This window comes from Cervus canadensis, chromosome 28, assembly GCF_019320065.1.
Source record: "Cervus canadensis isolate Bull #8, Minnesota chromosome 28, ASM1932006v1, whole genome shotgun sequence".
NCBI lineage: Eukaryota > Metazoa > Chordata > Mammalia > Artiodactyla > Cervidae > Cervus > Cervus canadensis.
This window is the reverse complement of record NC_057413.1, coordinates 47,459,639-47,480,993: the sequence shown is the minus strand read 5'-3', so window position 1 is coordinate 47,480,993 and position 21,355 is coordinate 47,459,639. Positions and strand designations below refer to the sequence as shown.

General features: G+C 46.1%; 1 protein-coding gene across 15 annotated transcripts in view; it reads left to right on the top strand.

Annotated features, from left to right (window-relative positions):
• The first annotated feature begins 648 nt into the window (after positions 1-648).
• The window catches only part of TRERF1 (transcriptional regulating factor 1), a 206,822-nt gene continuing 186,115 nt past the window's right edge, over positions 649-21,355 (top strand). For 7 of the 15 annotated variants that reach the window (XM_043449374.1, XM_043449373.1, XM_043449372.1 and 4 more), the window contains exons 1-2: positions 1,442-1,891; positions 2,325-2,409. The gene's annotated coding sequence lies outside the window, so the exon portion shown is untranslated. Of the gene's footprint in view, positions 1,892-1,920; positions 2,048-2,245; positions 2,410-21,355 lie in introns of those variants that run through there. The other 8 variants (XM_043449367.1, XM_043449362.1, XM_043449368.1 and 5 more) reach the window with 5 other exon arrangements.

Below are 21,355 nucleotides of genomic sequence, written 5' to 3'. Positions count from 1 at the left end.
CGGAGCAAAAAGCACTCGCTGTCTTGTGGGACTTCAACCAGAGAGATGCCCCGTACCCGGCTCGAGGTGGTCTATACCACCCAACCATCTTTGGTTCACGTTTCCTTGAACCCGTGAAGCCGCCTGGAAAGGCTGGCGTCCCGGGATGGACCGAAAGGCCGGCTGCGCCTTCGAGGGACCAGGGGGCTGTCCGGCTCGCGCCCCCCTGGCGCCGCTGAGGTTTGAACCCTTGGCTCGCCTTTCAGCCCGCGCCCTGCCCCCTGCTCGCAGCTGCTCTCGGCTCGGGTGCAGCGGTTTCCCCCGCAGAGGAGGAGGAGGAGACTGAGCGAGGAGCGGCTCCCGGCTCGGGTTTCCGCACCAATGCCGAGCAGCCCCGGGCGGCCCCCGGCGGCCGGCCCTCCTCCGCGGCACCACGTTCCACAGTCATGGCGCACGAGGAGGGGCGAGCGCGCGCCGCGGCGGCACCCGCGCCCCCTCCCCTCCGCCGCCCGGTTCCGGCCCCTCTCCTAGGCAACCTCCCTCCCCGGCCTGCTGCGCCGCGGAGATGGAGACCCCTCCCCAGAGGGCTGCCGTTCCAGCGCCGACTGCAGCACCCGCTCCCCGCCCCCATAGGGGCGGAGGGATGGGAGCCGCGCGCTTCGCGAACCTCCAGCCCCTTCCCGGGAGCCTCAGCCCCTCTCCCAGCCCCATCGAGGCCGGGTGCAGTGGTGGGTAGGCGCAGACCGTCTCATCGCAGCCCACCCAGACCTTGGCATTTTTGCAACGCCTTAAAAAATAAACAGAAAACCCAAACCCCAGTCGTTAGATTGCAAAGCGCGTTACAATAACCGGGATGGCTACGTAGGAAACAATCCTGCACTGGTCCGGGTCTCGAGCGGCAGCTCCCCGGCCACGCCGTCTTCTCCGGGCCTGGATTTTCCGGCCTCGCCGGAGACTCTGCCACGCCCCGGGGCTGACAGGTCCCGCGCGGGGCAGCAACTTGGTCCGCACCCCCTGCCCCATCCTCGCCCAGAGTCTCGCTAGCCTACAAAAGGTGCAGCCTCACGCACAAGCAGAGCACACATAATAAGGTCGACAGCGCATCGCCGGGGAGGCTGCGAACAATGCGCCGGGCGGCCCGCGCCCGCCAGAGCGCGGCGCCCCGGGGGACAGGGGGCGCGGGCGGGGGCCGCGGCGGAGGACCCGCCGGCCGCGGCGCTGGACACCTTACTTCCTGCTTCCCCGCCCGCGGCCAGACCCAGCTCTGCGGAGGGATATCTCTCCCCTCCTCTGGCCCTCTCTCTCCCTTCCCCCGCCCCCCCTCCTTTTTGCTTCTGCTCCCCCCCCCCCCCCACCCCGCCTTTCTCCTTTTGCAAGAAAATAATTTGACAGTCGATTTGCTGACAGGGAGGAATTTGCATCCTGGATTAAAAAAAAAAAAAAAAAAGGCCGAGAGGAGCTTGGGAACGGTTGCTAGGGGTGGGTAATGGGTGAAAAAAGGGGGGCGCCGGGGAGCGGATAAGGAGGGTTAAGGGAGGGGGCGAGGGTGGGGAGCAATGCAAAAGGTAAGGCCAGGTTACCGCGGCTCGGCCCCGAGTGGGCTGCGGCCGGGGGAGGGGCGAGAGATACATATGTATTTCTGTCTCCCTAGCACACCCCCTTCCCTCTAAGCGATGGCTGAGAGGCGGTGCATGCAGATGGGGAGTAAGTTTCCTGAAGGGGAGGGTGGATGCACGCGCGCGGCCCCGCGCTGCAAATTTCCACCGGGGAGGGAGAGTGGCTGGATGCGGAGAGTTTGGAGTTGCTTGCAGCGGAGGGCAGGAAGGGGAGCAGGGCCGGGAAAGGGGGCTGGCGGGCGCTATATCTGGGAGTAAGTTTCCAGGATCGGGAGAGCCTGCACGCTTGCTCGCTAGTAAGTTTCTGGCCGGGGAGGGCGCGTGGGGCGGAGGAGAGGGAGGGGTGCATGTATACAGAAGGGGGGAGGGGGGGAGCAGATTTCCTGCGGGGAGGCTGAATGCATATGGAGAGTAGATTTCCTGAAGGGAGGGTGGAGGCGTAGACGGACCGAGTAAGTTTCTTGCTGGGGTGGTGGCGGAGCTGCTGGGGTTGGTGCTTTGGAAACCCAGCGCTTCCTACCCGGGGTGGGAAAGCACGCTGTTGGGTCGCGGGGGGTGGGGTGGGGGGAGCGAAGGGCCAGGTCCCTTGTTGGGGAGAGGGGCTTGCATCTGGGGAGTATGTTTCCTGGCGGAGCGATATTTGTTTACAGGCTGAGGGCAGTACTGTAAGTGAGTAGCGCTTCGAGAAGACGGCTCTGACATAAATTAATATTGAAATTACTCCATCAGCTCTGCTCGCCCCTCATCTCACCCCCCAGGCGAAGACTGGTCTTCTTGTCGGATTGCCCATGCACTTGTTGCAGAAACAGCCAAGGTAGGCAAGCAGCTTATTAAGTTACATTTAAAAAAAAAAAATTAGTTGGGGGATGCTCCGTGAGAAGACAGGGGAGGGGAAGGAAAAAGTGGGGGGACGGATTAGGAGACGTCTCCCCCCACTTTTTTACTTTCAGTATGTTCGCAGGGCCTTCTCTCTGCTTCCCTTCTTCCCTCTCCCCTCTCTGCGCTGCAAAGCATCCCAGCAAAGGGGGAGGGGTGAGGTGGGCGCTGTAATTGGCAGCCCCAGCTTAAAGGGTGATGGTGGTGGTGAAGCTTGCAATTGAAGGTTGTGCTGTTATAAGGCCTTCATTCTTCCAGCCAAGAAACCGCAGGACTCTAGGGATGTGCCTTTTGGGGTTTTTGACATGATGCATATGTGTATGATACGCTCCTGTGGGCTCTTCGGGGGCTGGGTACTCCCCAGAAGTTAAAGTGGCCACCCAGATGGGAGAAAGGTATAAGGGAGTAAACCTACCCCTCCACGCCCCAACTTCAGTTCGGGGAGGCTGGGAAGTTACTGCTGGTGGTCTAAAGAAATAGATGTTTAAAAAACAGCACAAAACCACCCATTCACTGGCAGAGGCCAAGAACACCTGGCGGGCAGCCTCTGGCCGGCACTGGGCTGGGGCATGTGCGCCTGCCATCCTTAGGTTAAAAGAAAATGACTTCTGGTTTCTCCGTGTGCCTTCGAGTGGCCCGTTAGAGCCAGCTTTGTGGAAACTCTTCCCCACGCTAGATACGGCTTTGGCAAGTGAACGTGTTGAAGCGGGTTGCTAACAGCATGGCCCCGGCTGTCTTGTGAAGTGCCTGGAAGTGATGCTTACGAATGACGGATCCAGGGATGGCTGAAGAGTTCTTTAAAAAATGCCGGCTGTTTGCACTTTTTAGCAGGCCATGGAGCAGAGCTTTAAGAAAGGAGTTTTACATTGTCCCAACTGGTACCAACCTCCTGCATCACTTACTGTCTCAGGAAAGCAGTCTGGTGATGGAAAATGTGGTTTTGGTGCTCAGTGGAAGGATAACAAGGAGGAGTAGTCAGTGCTTAACTAGTTAACCTGCCCTCTTTGCTTCTCTGTGCCTCTTTTCCTGATCCTCAGCCTACTGGTTTCTGCAGAGTTGTAGGTCTTTGGCGGTCAGGTACCTTTATTATGCTGGAAGCTTTATTTATTTCCTTATTTTCCTTTAACTGAAGTATAATTGACTTACAGCATTGCATTAGTTTAGTTGTATAACATAGCAATTCAGTATTTTTATACATTATGAAATGATCACCACCATAAATATGCTAGGAATTTTAACTTAGTTAGGATAATTTTAGCATCAGGGATTCAAACCAAGACATGTTTAGTAGAGTCAGGGAGTAAACAGTAGGCATGTGGTTAACTAAAGTTGGTTAAGCTTTCTGCAGTTCTATAGACAAGCTCAGTACTAGCAGGGGAAAAAAATATGTATTAAAAAAATGAGCTCTGTACATGTTAGTGATGGAGAGTTTTTTTTTTTTCTTTCCTTCCTGTCATCAGATTTCCAGATTGAGAATTTGATATTTGGCAGCTTGAGAGATGAGTTAGTTGGGAATTAAATATTATTGCCACTTATCAAGTGTTCCTAACTAGGCATTCGTTAAACAAATTAGCTATTATTTTTCCCCTGCTGAAAATCTGAGACTGGTTGATGTATATGCTGGGAAGGTAAACAAAATCTTTATGTGTGTTTATCCCAGGGAAAGGGAATTATTTACATGTCTACCCTCAAGCCAAGAGCAGTCATTCCGTTTTTTTTTTAATTTATGAGATTTATTTTATTGTCTTGCTTTGGCCATTAATCAAGTCACAGGAGCTTTTTTTCCCTCTTCTGCTGAGAATGTTCTTGTGGTAATAAAGGTTTGAAGGCCCATGAATCATAATTCATTCTTTTAAAAATATTGTCAGGATTTGATTTATAGGAATTGATACAGGCAGTGACACACCTCTTTGGACTCCGCCCTTTTAGGCATGTCCATTTTCGCCAAAGAATTGTTTAAAAGGCCTGCTTGACATCTCAAAAAAGAGCGTTTCCCTTCTGCTTTATGAGCACTGAGAAGATTAATTTTGTGGGTTCCATAGTAAGCATGGGTCTTTTCACAGCTTGGTAAGCAGGCTTCCACATAGCAGGCATGTGTTAATATCACATAGCGTTTATGTGAGCTTACTGTGAAAACAGTTGTTCTATGAACTGTGTGGAAAGTACTCAGTTTTGCCTCTTTTAACCCACTTGGGCCTGTGGTTTTTGTTGAGGTAGGAGCTTTCATTGTAAAAGAGGCGATAGTCTGTAGTGTTCTTTGCTGCTTATATAATAAAATATGTGGTCACAGAAACAAGACTTACTTAAAATTCTTTTTCTCCTGCTCTGATGGGTGGCTTGGTCCTAAGAATCAAAAGCATCGGTTTTTTGGGGGAAGTATGAGAATTCTCTATAAAGCTATCAGGAAATGGTAAAATTGTCTTGTGTTCAGCCATTGGCTCAGTTTACAGTATTTGTAAAATGACAAGAACTTTTAAGGTGGTTTGATTCTTAGGGCAGGAGGACAGGGTCATTGGAAAGAAAAGTGGGGAGGTTATCAGCATCTAATCATTTCTGGGCTTCAGAATTTTTATCTCAAAAATGCATGGTTTGATCCGTGAGTTGCATCCGTCTCTGAAATTCTGTGACTCGGTCTTGTGGAGAGAAGTCTCAAGAGATCTCCACAGTATGTCTCTTCCTGGGCCAACGGCCAGATTGCCTCATGGACTTGGGCGAGTTGATTAACTTCTCTTTTTGTCTTCTCCTGGAGAGAGTGGATTTATACCTTGGCATTCCAAAAAGGACTCTTGAGTGGCCTGGTAATCTTGACTGTCAAATGCAAGGAAATACTACGTCTTAGGGGGAAAAAAGTGCTGGGGGCGGTGGGGGGGGGAAGTGCACGGTTGAGTCCCAATTATATGTGCTAATAAAGAGTGGGGCATATAATCCCAGGCACCGAAAATAATTTCAGTTCATCTTGGAAGTTTTTCCCCTCCAGCCAACTGGTTCACCTGCCTAATTATGCCTGGTCAAATCTAAGGTTAATTGAGCTGTTATTCCCAGGCAGCAAGGGGAGTTAGTCCTGGGAGGAGTGGGAGAACCAGAACACCCAGAGTGGCTTTACCCACTTTCTGTGGAGAATTCACAAGTGGGTAATTGGGATTTGGTCATGTATTTGTGATAAGGTTCATAATAATGATATTGTATTACTGTCACTTCTATAATGTATATTTTACCACAGGCACTTTTGGGGGAAAAGCTCTTGTTTTTATTGACTTTGAGCATTGACATGAGAAGTAAGGATCCAGACAAGTGGTTCAGACCTCAGGCAGTAGAGATGGGTGCTGACTGTCCTACTCTAAAAACGGTTGAATTCAGCTCATTTTATTTCTGACCTCATGAAACTGTGATTTAGGGAGGAGAATCAGCTGAAATCTCATGGATTAATAATATTTCTGAATTTGCATGTCAGAGGGGAACCAATGAAATAAAGGGGAGTCTAAAACTTAGTTGATTTTTGTGGGGAGGGGGAGACTAGAGCAACTGGAAATATTGTCATGTTTTTCATCTAGGGTGCTGTGGCATATTAAATAATAATATAGTCCTGGTTATGTAAGTTTGATTCCATGGCTCTCTTAATAAACTTTTCCTCTGGGTTAAAGAAAATACACCACAAAAAACTTCTGGGATTTTGTCGAAAAATGTTTTAAGTTCTCAAGGCAGCTGCTTGTAGGGACTTCTGGTAAATTTGAGTTTACTGAAGAAACATGATTTTTGCTTTTTCCTCATGGAAGACAAGCTGGGGATGAGTGGGATATACTGAGCTGTTGGTTTAGTAACACTTAAAAAAATTTTTTTTTGATAGGAGGTGGGGAAAAGAACCTGTGCGCTTAAATGGCTGGAGGTTAAGTTATTTTCATGCTGTAACCGGATCTGGTTTATTCATGTGTACATTTGGCAGCTACTTATTGAGCACCTACTGTTTCCTAAGCACTGTGTTACTGCTCTGGGTATATATTGATAATTAAAAGAGACATTATCATCTTCCTCTATGCATCCCCTACTCTACCACTTATTCTACAGTCCAGAGGGGAGGCAGACACGTAAAGAAATATATCTTGCAAAATGCGATAAATGCTCAGATGAAACCACAGGGAGCAGTGACCTGGACTTACTTAAAGTAGCCTCAAAAAGCCTCTCTGGGGATTGGGAGTGGAGGAAAACAGGGAGTATCAGGCAGAGCAAGGAAGTCTATGTGGAAGAACTTGGTGTGGGAGTGGGGGGGGTACTAAAAAGAGGCAAGGTGGACAAGGGGGAGGGAGACAGGGCGTTTGAGATGATCCTACAGAATTCCAGGCCTCGGAAAGGTTTGGGTTTCATTGAAGGGCAGTGGGAAGTCACCGAAGGTTTGTAATGGGAAGTGACATCCCCTAACTTATGTTTCAAGGGTATGGTATTGGTCGAGAGGGCAGGTGTGGAATTAAGGAGTGCAGTAAAAGGTACTTGGAGCAGGCCACGTTGGGGAGGTGACAGGAGTTGAATCCAGGGGAGCAGGTGGGTGTGAGACACATATGAAAGGTAGAATGGGCAGGGTTTGCTGATGGATCTGGTGGAGGGTGAGGAGGAGAAATGCAACGAGGAGGTTTCTGATGGGGGCAGTTGCATAGACACAGGTGGTGCTCTTTGCTGAGACGGGGGTAAGGGAGAGTCCAGGGAGGAGACTCAAGCGATTTCACTTTGGGCACTGCCAAGTGTGAGATGCCTGTTAGATTCAAGATGGAGATGTTAAGCTTGCAGTCTGTTACAGCATCCAGCCCCAGAGGAATGGCCAGGCAGGAGATCAAAATGTGTGAACCATCAGCCAAAGGGTGGTATTTAAATCCAGGAGACTGGATGAGGTGCTCTAAGGAATCTGTTGAGAGAGAAGAAAAGGCTGTGTGTGTGTGTGTGTGTGTGTGTGTGTGTGTGTGTGTGCGCGCACGTGTGTGTTTGGGCCAGGAGACTGGATGAGGTGCTCTAAGGAATCTGTTGAGAGAGAAGAAAAGGCTGTGTGTGTGTGTGTGTGTGTGTGTGTGTGTGTGTGCGCGCGCGCACGTGTGTGTTTGGGCCAGGAGTGTATTAAATGTTTCACGAGTTTAAGGCCAGAAACGTCACCACTAGATTTGGCAAAATGGAAGCCATTGGCGACTTTGCAAAGAACAGTTTGAGTGGAGCAATGGTTTAGGTGGGAGCAAAATTGGAGGAAGTTGGGAGGGCAATAGGAGGTGAAGAACCCCGGAATAGCATGTGTAGACAACTTTGGGGCAAAGTTTGACTGTGAAAGAGGGGCAGAGAAATGGAGGGGGAGTTGGGAGGATGTGCATGTAGAGGGAAGGGTTTGCAGGTGCTACTGGTCTATGTGTGTGATGATGGGAAAGATCCGGGGAGAGGGAGGGATTGATCATGAGCAATGGGTGGGGTCAGCCTGAGCAAAAGTCCTTGAGAAAGTCTGTAGGGAAGATCTGGCCTTGGTGGGAGGAGGGAGGGACACTTCCTTCATGATGACGGGGAGCGAAGAGCCCCAGATGGAGTGAAGGTGGCCGTGAGGGAAAGCTGAGGAGCTGCTGGGGCAGCTACCTGCTCTGTCTCTCCAGGCTGAGGTCCCATTCCCCTTGGGCAGGGGTTTTGGGGTCGGGCTCTGACACCAGCCAGAGACGACAAGGGTTAAGACTGCATCAGAAAATTGTACTGCGTTTTCTTTGAACATTTGACTGCATTATGGAGCAGTACAGAGGCAAGACAGGATTCTTTCGCTTGGGGAAAAGAGTCTTCAGTTAGAGTAATTTGAGCTTCGCGTTAGACTGATTTGAAAACTATGATTGGGAAAAGACATCTGAGCTTTGCAGCCCTATTCAAAAGTTGGTGGGCACTGGTGTCATACGTTTGGAGCGAGAAAAAATAAAAGGCGGAAGGGCTGTTTCTTCTTCAGGCGGCCTTTAACAAAAATTTGCTGTAGCCTGCGCCGGTGGCCCCATTGATGGGGACTGTCTGGCAGGTGAGTGCGCGAGGAGAGAGTCAGCAGATCTGGGTTGGGGGTCCAGCCCCGTCGTGTGGCTCTGGACAAGTCAGCCTCCGAGTCTGCCTCCGCATCTGTAAAAAGAAGGTGATACCATCTGCCGCCTCTTCTGTGAGAGTTGTGAGGATGGAATCAGATAATGTACGCAAAGTGCGATATAAACTGTAAGCGGTGTGGCACATGGGCGGCAGCGAGGTGCGGTGATCTTCAGCCGGATCTCTTTTTAGTTGTGAAACCTGGCAACCAATGAACAACTTCCCTCGGTTCCCCAAAGCTTCTGCTGAAACCCCCCCTCCCGGTGTCCTGTGTCCACTCTCACTCTTGCTTCCTGCTGGGAGCCGCTTTCTGTTTGGGGTTTTCAAGTCCTCTGTGATTTCTTTCGGTGAAACTGCGCCTACTGCCGGAAAGCTGGCATCAGCAGGGCTGGCTGTAAAATGCCAGTCTTTGTAGGTTCACGGTCTGATTCCATATATAGAATTTGAGACCTGCCCACTCAAAGGGCCAAATGAACTTGTTCTGTGAACTTGGTACAGGGGAACCTTGAACCCACGGAAGAACACCAACAGTGGTCCAGTGGTCTTAGCAGTGATTCATTCACCTTCTGAATTTGTTTTGCAAATGAGGACTGTTGCATAAAGCTGAGTCTACCTGAAAACAGTCCTTAGCACTCAGTCTTACTGTGTATGCTGGAAAGCCATTTCTAGTTTTAAAAAGTAACTGGTGCTTCTTACTAATCGGACCCCTGGCCTCTGCCTCAGAGGTTGAGGCTTTATTTATTTATTTCAGAATTAATTTTTACTATGAAAACGCTTTAACGCACACAAAAGTAGACAGACTAGTATAATGAACTCCACTATACCCATCTCCTAGATTCAGAAGTTAGTGAGATTTTGCACACCTGTGGATAAGGGGACTTCTTCCTGTATTTGTAAAATAAACACGAGTTGTCAGTTATGAGAGATCAGTAGAACCGATATCAGTTTGGTTTCATAGAGAGGGAAAATAATCAACGAGAAATCAGAGAAAGAGAGAGAGAGAGGAAATGGATGATGTCATTGTAATAACTAGTGTTTACCTAGCATGTTATAGGTCCAGAGCCTCTTAGGCATGTCTTATTTTTAACTGTCTTGCAGCAACCATAGGAGGTAGCTTTTACTTTAATTTTACAGCTGAGGAAAGTGAGGCTGAAGAAGTAGAATTGAAAAAAATATAAATAAGTGATTAACCCAGAGTCACATGTCCAGCCAGCATCCAAAGCCCTAGTTTAATGCCAGAATTTGAATGGCCTCCAAATTTTGTGTACCCTCAAACAGATAATGTTATATAGTATTCAATAAGAGTTGTGGTACAGAATAAATGCTAAGGATCCTGGAAACCAAGAAGATCCTCTGGGAATTTGGGGGTTAGAACTCCAAGGACCTTAGAACTCCAAGGAAATATTCAGATGACTTAAGCATGTTTTGGGCATTACATTTTTCAAAAAATTCAATTGTCTGGCTCATGCTGTAGCACACAGCTTTAAGCCTGCTTTGTGATGAAAACCAAAAAACTTGACTTTAACAGATCTAGTGGCTATTCTTCATCCGCCTGCTACTTTCAGCCCTGGCCCCTCTATGGGCCCCTCCGTGGTCATTTCTATAATAGAGATCTTGGCCTTCAGTCTGCAGGCTCTGCCTTTGAACAACTGGGCCTAGAGCAGGTTGCTACCTGGGGAGGCTTCCTGAGGGCCCCTAGGGTTTCTTTGTTTTATCAGAGGCTGTAACAGAGGCTGCCCTGAGAGCCTGTCCTCGTCTTTGGGAAACCACCTCCAGTCCCACTTCTTTGAAAGCTTTTTAAAAAAGGAAAAGGAAAAAATAATGGAGTCAATACCCAAGGAGTTTTAATAGGAGGGTTGTTTGAGTCCTCTCTGTTGTCATCACAATGGGAGATACCCAACTCCCTTAAAATTCAACTGAAGGCTACCCGTAATGAGCTGATTCTCAAGTGCTGGGACCTGTCCACTTCTGTGTTTTAATTGGGGGAACACACGTGAGCTGAGGGGTTTTCAAGGGGAGCCAGGGTAGGTAAGGACATTCGGTGGCCTCTTTCCTTTTGAAGGGTCTGAGCTTTTTTAGAGACCAGCATGGAATTCAGACAATTTCACGGTGCAGCTTCTCATTCCTGAAGTCTTTCTTGAGGGCTCCATGGGCCTGGGCCTGGGCCAAACTGTGGGGTGGGCTGCGGGGGTTGGGGGGGGGGATACCCTTGGGCCCCTGCAGCCCTTGGCTTGCAGGACTGTTGTTATCTTGACCACTGGGCGTGTCTTTCACTCCTTCTAGACTGCCCTGGGGAGGCCAGAACTGGGTCACCACTCAATTCTGCACCCCCAGCACCTAGCACAGAGCCTGGCGCTGGTTAGTACAGTACAGTGTAAATGCTTCCAGATGCTTTGTTGCTTTGGTTTTGCCTCTCTGGTTCTCTCCCCATCAGTTCTTGGTGGAGGGAGAAATCCTGGCCTCTATGCCACCAAGATCAGCTCTTAGAGCCGCTGAAGGAGACCAGACCAGAGAAATGTTTGCTGCCCCCTTGCCTTTCTGGCCTGGCAGGCTTTAGCTGGGATGGTTTAACTGAGCTCTCAAATGCAAATGTGGCCCCATCCCCCCATCTCTTTTAATAAGTGACATTTTGTTAAATCAGTTATTCAAGGCCTTATCTATATTTCTGTCTGTGCTGGCTTAGTCAAAATAGGAAAGAGTGAATATTAGATTTCTTCACCGCCCGCCCCCCCTTCCCCTTGGAGCAACTCTACGTAAGATTTCTGATAGGGGAGGGGTGCTGTGTCCTTGAAGAAGTAAACGCTGCCTGCAGAAAAAATGTGGAGGGCTTTGACTTGTAGCGAATGCTGTTTTTCAGCAGCTGTGATTTTTCCATTTTTCTTTTTCTTTCTGTTTTGATTAGTGGAACTCATTGTGCTCCGGGGTTGGGATTGCGGTGGGGGAGGGCGCGGAGGGAGCGACATTTACTGGGAGAGCTGGAGTTGGGGAGGAGGAAGGAGAGAGAAGGGATTTATTGAAAATATATGTCTACTTCTGCTATGATAAAGCAGCAGGCATGTAAAAATGCAACGGGGAAATCATTATTGTGGTAATGTAGGCAGAGCTCCGCTTTCTCATTAACGGAGCTTAGCCCACGTGGAGGAGGGGGATGCGGGGCTGCTTTGAGAGTTGGGGTATTCAATAATAGCAGAAACTCAGGGGATTGTCCCCATCCCCCCCCCCCACCCCCTCCAGCTGCTTTCTCCTTTTCTTTCTCCAATCAGTCTGTAACCTTTTCCAAGCGGCTTGTTGGATTTCACGGTCTCCGTCCTCACCCCTGCCACCCCAAAATGCTATGAGGACTGTTTAATTTTTAAAGTTAGAGGGAATTAAAATAAATTTTCTCCTGGGAACTTGAGGAGATTTTTGGCAACTGTGTTGTGAGTCAGAGGTTGGATTATATCCCTTGCATCTGGGGGGGCATCGTAAAGAGCCGATTGAGAGGCTCAGGAGTTTGCATATGCTGTGGGGAACCCAAGTGAGGATTCCACATCGCTTTAGGAGTGGTAGCTATTGCTTATAGAGAGCTTACTGTGTGTCTGGTTTATAGCGTACCCTGTGCTTATAGAGAGCTGACCATGTAGAGTGTCAGGCATCTCATCCGCACAGTTGTAAGAGGCAGACATGATGCCTCAGTCTCAGGAACTCATTTAAGGATATTCAGGGGCTATGTTGCCCAGCTGGTCTCCAGAGCCAGGACTGACTCCAAAGACTGGCTCCTGATCGCTAGGCCATGCTGCCTTTAAAAATTGGCTCATCACCGTCCTTGTACAGGCCTCTAGGTTCTAGGAATTTGGGGAAAATAGAGCCACCACGAGGCATGCTGATGATCAGTAAGGGTAAAGTGCTCATGGCGATCATGAGAGCTGGTGCCCTCCTGGACAGAGCTGGCATTCTAAGATAGGTCAAGTTAGGGGCTCATGTCTTTGTTAGAAGAGGTGAATGCCCCCCCCCGCCCCATTACCTGCCAGGCTGTGGTCCCTTTGCTGATAACTCACTTGTTCATCAGGCATTTATTGATTAGCTCCCATGTGCTGGGATTGTTCCAGTGGCTTGATGTACTAGAACAAGTAAGAGAAGGTGCTCAAAGTCTAGTGGAGGACTGTTAGAAGAACATATATAGAACATAGAAGAAGTATGATGATACACAGTGATGCCTCCCTAGGAAAAGACAAAACTTCAGAAATAGTAAGTAGGAGGGAAGTCTTCAGAGAGAGGTGGTATGTGGGTGGGTTGTGTGGGTTCAGGGGGTGTTTACAGCTAGACAAAGGGGAGGGGACAGCTGATAGTCTGATTAGTATAGGAAACCACATACAGTCTGGCTTCATTGCAGTACCACTTCTATTTCAAGGCTTACCCATCTAACTTCATTTTACATCACCCTTAGTTGAATGCTCTAGAACTGTGCTGTCCAGCATGGTCGCCATTAGCTATTTGTGTCCAGTTAAATTTAAATTAATTTAAAAATAAATAAAATTTAAAATTCAGTTCCCCAGTTGCACTAGCCATATGTCAAGTGCTCAGTGGCCACCCACAGCTAGTGGCTGCCATATTGGAAAGCATCGATGTAGGACATTTCCACTAGTGGAGAAGTTCTGTCAAGAGAGTGCTGTCAAACTGTGTTCTAAGGGTTTTTCTAGCATGGAATGTCCTTTCCATTGCCCCTCACCTGGTTCACTCCCACTTCCTCTAGAGGCATTCCCTAAACACCCAGGACAGGCAGGACTTCCATCTCCCTGTCCATCTGGATTGCAGCACTCCCCTCGTGTATCTGTCTCCCCAGCATGACTTTCAGCTTTTTAAACGCATGAACTGGGTCTTTTGTTCATCTGTGTCATGTCTTGCTTATCACTGTATACCTAGCCCCCAGCTGGGGCCTGGCACATAGGAAGTTAATGACATTGCAGGTGAAGAGGCTGGAGGAATAAGCAAAGGATTGGGCGGTGGGGATGGGGGGGGGGCTCTCCTGCCCTGGTGCCGTGGTGTGGAGCTTGATCTTAACCCTGTCGGCAGTGGAGGAGTCACTGAATGGCTTGGGGTGTGGGTGGAATGGGGCCACATCAGATTTATGTATTAGAAAAATTACCCTAAGAGGTGTGGAGGACAGGCTGGCTCTGCTGAGCCCGCAGGCTGAGAGAGAGCAGTTAGGAAAATGTTGGAAGCGCAGAGGTAAGAGGGCTAAGGGGTCAGGACTTCTGGGCTGTGGCAGTGATGTTGAAAGAGTAGCATTGCCATCTTGCCAAGTCAGGGCCTTCTGCCATTTCTTTCTCCATTTTATTTATTTTTAAAGGGTTTTTTTTTTTTAATTTTTGAATGTGGATGATTTTTAAAGTCTTTATTGAATTTGTTACAGTGTTGTTTCTGTTTTATGTTTTGTTTTTTTTGGCCATGGAGGCTTATGGGATCTTAGCTCTCTGACCAGGGATTGAACACATACCCCCTGCATTGAAAGGCAAAGTCTTAACCCCTGGACCACTAGAGAAGTGGATCTCTCTCCATTTTAGATGCTCTTTTCCATTTCTAAGGGAAACCGCAAGAATTCTTCTTCTGGGTCCTTGTACCCCTTTTGCTTTTGAGGCCCCCTGCCATGTACTGGGACCCCCCACCCCATCCACTGTCTACTTGGTTGGTGACTGTCCTCTTTCCCTCTCCTCTGCTGCCCTATGCCTGCCTATTTGTGTCCCTCCAGGGAACATCTCACTCTGGGTCATCACAAGCCTCAGTTTGTGATCACATCCGAGTAGAAGTGCAGGGCTCACAGGCTGGGATTTCAGCCTCCTGTTTCTGCCAACTCGTGCCAGGTTCTTCTCTGAGGACACTTTTGGAGGCTTAAATTGAAGAAGGCTGTGTAGAGAGTTTTGAAAAGGAGCCTGGGATGTAACTGAGATCAATCCAGTCTCTGAGATAGTTAAGAGGGAACCAGGACGGTGGGCTTTAGAGAAGCATACGAGGATTCTTTTCTTTCAGTAGATGAGGCTGTGTACTCTGGCCGTGGTGACCTCACGTTGTGCACGTTTGGGGGCAGGATGCATTTCAAAGTGTAACAGCCCCCTAATAAGTGCAAATACACATCACCAGTTTACATATATTACCTCATTTAAGCCTCAAAGCAACTCTATGAGAAAGGCATTATGATCCCTATCATACAAGTGAAGGAATGGAGGTACCAAGGGATGTAGTGATTGGGCCTGAACATGCACTCAGCTCTGCCCCAATTGTTCTACATGATTTTGGGGGGTGGTTGGTGGACAGACCTTTGACCAGACTGGAGTGGTGTTCATGACCTTGGGAAAGTCACTTCACCTTCCTTAACCTCCATTTCCTGAGATAGTCACATCTACTTGGTAGGGCCATTGGGAAGATGAACGGCAGAATATATGTAAAAATCAGCACCTCGGCAGCCGGAGGGTAACCTGTATTTGTGGAATAGAAGTCCACAGTCTAGGCTTGTCCCTCTTCTCTGATCAGAATGTCATGTCAGATTACAAATGTGCTCCTGATTGTGAGGCCTGGAGAAGACATGATTCAGGGATTTCTCTGGTGGTCCAGTGGTTAAGACTCCAAACTTCTTTTGCAGGGGATGTGTGTTCGATCCCTAGTTGGGGAACTAAGATCCAGCACCCTGCAAGGGCCAAAATAAAAAAAAAAAAGATGATTCAAAGCTTTGTTAGAGCTAAGACTTTTTCACTGAAATTGTGTAAATGGTAAATGAAAAGAGTTCCTAAGACTTTGTTTTAGAGAAGGAGGCTGTAAATAGTACATAGTGATCATAGGGAATTCAGAAAATGTCGGCAGGTCTAAGGAAGAAAATAAAAATTGTCTTTAAGTTCTCTTTAATTTGTTCTTATTAACATTTTAGTAATTTCCATCCAGTATTTTTTTTTTTGAGTGTAGTCTAGTGACTAAGAGTGTATTAAGAGTATAAGTTCTTAATATAAGTTCAAACCCAGACTGCCTGGGTTTGAATCCTGGATCCTTCAGTTACTGAAAATAATAACAACTTGTTAGGACTGGTTGGGATGAGATGATACCTGTAAAACATTTGGGGCTGTGCCTGGCAGAGAGTAAATTCTCAAGAAGCGTTAGCTCTGATATTGTGCTTTAAAAATAGTATTGGGGTTATTTTGCATATGCTTTAATATCTAGCTCATTAAATATTCTTGGGAAGCATTTTTATTCTGAAATACTTGTTTAGTATCCTCTTATTTGGATTCTGTATTCGATATATATTTATGTAGCACATACTGTGTACCAGGCATTGGGCCCCCTGACTTAACTAGTCATTTTTATTAGAGATTTAGCTTACTTCTCATTTGTTATTATGTATTATTAATATTGTTTACTATATTATTTATTTATTGTTTACTATACAATAAATAGTGCTTTGATGAACATAGATCATGGAACATAGATATACATAGATCTTTGATCACATCTTGGATTGTTTTCTTTGGCTAAATTCCTGGAAAGTAGAATTACTGTGTTAAAGAGAGTGGGTGTTTTTTAAGGTTCTTGATAATATTTCCTAATTGTTTTTCACACAGTTATAAAATTAATTTTCATTCATACTACCAGCATAAGAGAGTATGCTGCATCCCCTCCACCCTAATATTACTGGTTTTCAAAAAATGGTCGTTCTTGTGTAACATGAATTATTCTGTAAACAATATGCATTCTCTCTGGGGCTCAGCTTTGTCCTTGCTGCAAAGTGGAGTACAACTGCCTCTTGCTTGATGACTGTTACTTGTTAATTTAGCAAGCTCTTTGGATTTCTGTTATGGAAGACCAGATGACCCGAATTATTCTCAGAAGTGAAGTGAGAATTTCCTCATACTTATCGAGAAGGACTTAGGTGTTCTCTCTCTCTCACCAAACCTACATGAGTGAGTAGTCATTCTGTGCTCAGGACACAGGATATGTCAGATAGTTGGTCAGTAGACAAGCAGCATTCTTAGAATAAATGTTGCTAATAATTGACTGCAGAAATACAGGATCTTGGTCCAATTTTCTAGGAATTTGTTCTTTTTAAATCTTTATAAGAAAATGAAGGCCACTTTCACCCCCTTCAAGTATAAGAAAATACTGTCTAGTGCTATATGAAACAGATATTGAAGAAAAAAGTTGTTCTACCGAAAATGCCACAAAATTTGAAGAAAATGAAAACCAGTCTTCATTCCATCATCTAGGTTGAACCTCATTCCATCATCTAGGTAGAACCTCTGTTTTAAAAAGTGCTTTTTTCCTAGTTTTTTTTTTTTTTTTTTCAGTAGATATACCTTTGCACAGTTGAATGCTTTGACTGTGATTTTGTATTTTTTTTTTTAAGAATCTACCCTGAAGTGATCATTTCACCATTTTCTGGGCAATGCAAGCTCTTTAGAACACTTTGACTCTTATACCTTCTTTATATTCCTTTTGAAGTCTTGCTGTGATTTTAATTCTCCTAAGAATTCTATCCTATAAAGTTATTGTAATATAATATAAAACATAATTAAAATATAAAATAAATACATATATATTTTAAATATAAAATAAATGCATTTATATTTTAAATATAAAATAACTATATTTATTTTAAAATATAAATTTAGGTCAAATAGATATATTTTAATATATATTTAAATTAAATATATAAATATTTTATTTATAAAATAACATAAAATTATCATAAGACTTTAATCCCGTAAGACATTGTTTTTAAAAGTCAGCAGTCTTTTAGATTAATTCACATATTTCCTCTATTTGATGTTCTTCATTTCTCCCTGTAAAAACATATACATGCTTTCTTCACAGATTAATTTTCTTTTATTTGGAGAACTCCCCCTTGTTGTGTGTGTATGTATGTGTATGCTGGTGTCACAATTCTCTCAGTTTTTGCTTGTCTGAAAGTGTCATTTTTGCCTTTATATTTGGAGGATATTTTTACCAGGTGTAGAATTAGTCCTTTTAAGATATCATTCCATTGTCTTCTGCCTTTCTTCATTTCTGTTAAAAAGTCATCTGTCAGTTTCACTGTGATCACTTTGAAATGAACATATTCCCCCCCCCCCCCCCCCCCCCCCCCCGCCCTTTGGCACTGTTTTTAGCAGTTTTACTATGATGTGCATAAAAGTGTGGTACTCTTTGTATGTGAGCCCTGTGGAGTTTGGAGAGCTTCTAGAATTCATGGGCTGGTGTTTTTTGGGTCAGTTTTAGAAAAGTCTTGGGCAGTTCTTCAAATATTACTTTGCCCCACTATTTCTCTCATCTCCTTAGACCTCTGTATGTGTGTTAGACCATTTCATGGTATCCTGCATGTCCCGTGAGCTTGTTTTTGTTTTTCTGTGCTATAATGTGAATATTTTTTCCTACTGTTCTATCTTCTAATTCACCTACTATCTCTTCTATTGTTTCCTTTTTGCTATAAAACTCATCTATTTACTTCTTAAGTTTGTTTTTATTGTTGGAAATATTTGATTTATGATAAAATATATCTTTATTTTTAATGATTATGTTTTTCTCTTGGTTTGGGCCTTTTCCTGACGTGCTTGGTCATTTTTGTCTGAATGTTGGGCATTTTACTTGGAAAATATAGAGGCTCAGGCTCTATCACCTTGATTCATTTACGCTTGGTATTTCTGATTTGCCCTTACTTGTAAGGTGGGTGTTTATTAGGGTCCCTTTTTCTTCATAGGCCCTGATCTCCAGATTTTGTCTCCTTGCCCCTGTGAAACTACTAAAATCTCTACTTACCTTTTAAGTCTTTTAATAGCTACTTCTTTTTTTTTAATTAATTAGGCTACGTCAGGTCTTATTGCGTCATGCGGGATCTTTCTTTCCGATGCGTGGACTCTCTAGCTGTGGCATGTGGGCTTTCTAGTTATGACACGTAGCTGAAACCACCCCCCGACCTGCCCCCGAGGCCCAGTAATTGTGGCTCAGAGCTTACTTGCTCCGTGGCATGTGGGATCTTAGTTCCCAGACCAGGGTTTGGACCTGTGCCCTCTGAATTGCAAGGTGAATTCTTAACCATCGGACCCCTTTTAATAGCTTATTGTTGCTAGGTTCCCAGAGTCTAGCCTTGTACACACATTGGGTTAGGTGTCAGCCAATGCGTTGAGGGGAAACTGCTGTCGAATGTTGGGCTCAATTATGTGTGTTCTTTTTGTCTGGGATCTTGGCCTCTCAAATCCTGGCTGTTGTCATGGCCCTGAACTCCAGTTTCTGTCTTCTCAGTCCAGGGAGGAAGCCGCTGCAAGCTTTAATTTGCTGCCTTCTGTTTCACCTTAATGTTCCTTCTACCAAATCGGCAAATGTCCTAAGGGGAAGCATTAGTACTAGCATACATCTCAGAAGCTTCCCTTTCCTCTAAGAGCTTGGCTTAAGTCCTAGCTGCCTCGTTGTACTCCTGTGTCACACCAGCAAACAGTTATTATTATTGTTATTGTTTTGTATTTTATTTACCTTTCATGGTTGTTCTATACAGGATGGTGAGTTTCCTGGCAGTTATGTCATAATGGAGGCTTCTCAGGTGGCTCAGTGGTAAAGAATCCGCCTGCTAAGGCAGGAGAAAAGCAGACGCAGGTTCCATCGCTGTGTCAGGAAGATCTCCAGGAGGAGGAAATGGCAACCCACTCCAGTATTCTTGTTTGGAAATCCCACGGACAGAGGAGCCGGTGGGCTACAGTCCATGGGGTCGTAGAGTCAAACACGACTGAGTGGCTGAGCATGCACACAGACGCGTGTCATAATAGCTGAAAGCGAAGGCTAATTTTTGTATCCTTTATTATTTGACACTGGGAGTATTTTCCATGTCTTTTAAAAAAATCTTCATTAGGTGATTTTTAATATCTGCCCAGAACTCCTTCTTACAGCTTTTATAATCTGCTTGACCATTCTATTGTTAGATACTTAGGTCATTTCCCATTAAACTCTTATATAAGTAATGGTGCAATCTTTGTGCCATAGTACTGTATTATTTTAAAAATACTACTTTAAAAGTATGGAATGGGAATGATCAGAGTTGAAAATATTTATCAGTATTGATTGTTTTCATGCATATGTCAGGTACGGAAATAAAGCTGTAGTCTTTCTCTCTCAGATGTTTTAGAAGAAAGCTGTCCTTTTTGAAAAAAGTGTTTTTCCTTCCTTCTTTTTTTTGACCGGGCTGCACTACTTGTGGGATTTTAGTTCCCCTACCCGGGATTGAACCCAGGCCCTTGGCAGTGAAAGTGCAGAGTCCTAACCACTGGATAGCCAGGGAAGTCCCTTCTTTAAAAATATTCCTGTAATGGGTACCATGTGTCAACATTCTTTTACATGCTTTAACATAATACTAACTTAAATTTTCCTAATAGCCCTGGGACCATAATGGAACTAATAATGATGAGGAATCTGGGGCAAGAGAGGATAGATAGCTCACCCAAGTTCACAAGATGACTCTTCCAAGGCCACACACTCTTCAGTGGCAGAGTTGGACCGTGCATTCTGGCTCTAGAGCTGGTGCTTTTAACCCCCACACTGTACCACCTTGAGCTAATTGTTGTGATTTATTATTTCCTTTCTACCAACATTGGCTTTTTCCAGGGCTTCCCCAGCCTTTTCTTAATTAGGCATTTATTTTTTTCTCCCGTGTGTTAGCTGGGGGATGAGTGTGAATGTGGGGACTGTTTGGGGAAGGAGATGCCATGGACAGAAGTGACTCCTGGAACTGGGGCTTTGTGGTGGCCACTCACTTTGTAGATCGGCCGGTTGAGGTTGTCTAGTGGCTTGTAGTGAATCTGTTGGGGATCTGGTGCGGATTCAATGACAAGGGAGTCTCTTTTCTTTAGTTAATTAATTTATTGTTTTACTTTTGGCTGTGCTGGGTCTTCGTTGCTGTGCATGAGCTTTCTCTAGTTGTTGCAAGCGTGGGCTACTCTTTAGTCGCGATGTGCGGACTCCTCCTGTGGTGGCTTTTCTTGTTGCAGAGCACGGGTTCTCGGGTGTGGCGCACAGGTTTGTTGCTCCGTGGCATGTGGGATCTTCCCAGGTCAGGGACTGAATGCAGTCCAAACGCAGTGGACCCTGCAATGGCAGGTGGATTCTTAACCATTGAGCCTCCAGGGAAGTCCCTACAAGGAGGTTTCTGCTTCTACCTGATGGGCTAGGGTTTGCTGGGCCTTTGCAGTTTAAAGAGTAAGAATAAAGGACTCTGTCTCTCCCTTCCCTGAACATCAGGATATGGAGTAACGATGTATAAAGAGTGGGCTCCCGACGCATGGGAATGTCAGGGCGGCCACAGGGCAGCAGGGACTGGAAAGCTTAAGCACCAGTGCTGTGGGCCTAATAAACTGGATGGAGTAGGTGAAGAATAAGGGACCTTAGGAGCAGCTGGACTCCTCTTCCTTTGTCTTTAAGCCTGTCTTTGGAACTTCGTGTTCATTCCCATGTATATCTTCTTTCTCCTTGTTTCGCTCTTTGTCATTGTGTTCTCCTGGTCCCATTCCCCTCCCTCGCCTTCCGCCTCTCCTTCCCTTTGGGTCTGATATTGATTTGAGGGAGAGGTAGGGGTGGGGTTTGCTGGGTTTTTTTAGGGTGGTTTGAGTTTATAACTTGCAGTGATTAATCAGAGAGGGCTTTGCAGGAGAGATGCGTTTATTAAATATATCCAAGCAGGTCACCAGGAAGGAATGACGGAGTAACAGAGAACTGAAGGGGCTCTGTCCCTCCCCTGCTCATAACCTTCAGTGGCTCCCACCTCAGTCAGTGAAAGCCAAAGTCCTCTCGATGGTCTGGTGACACCCTGCCCCGCCCCC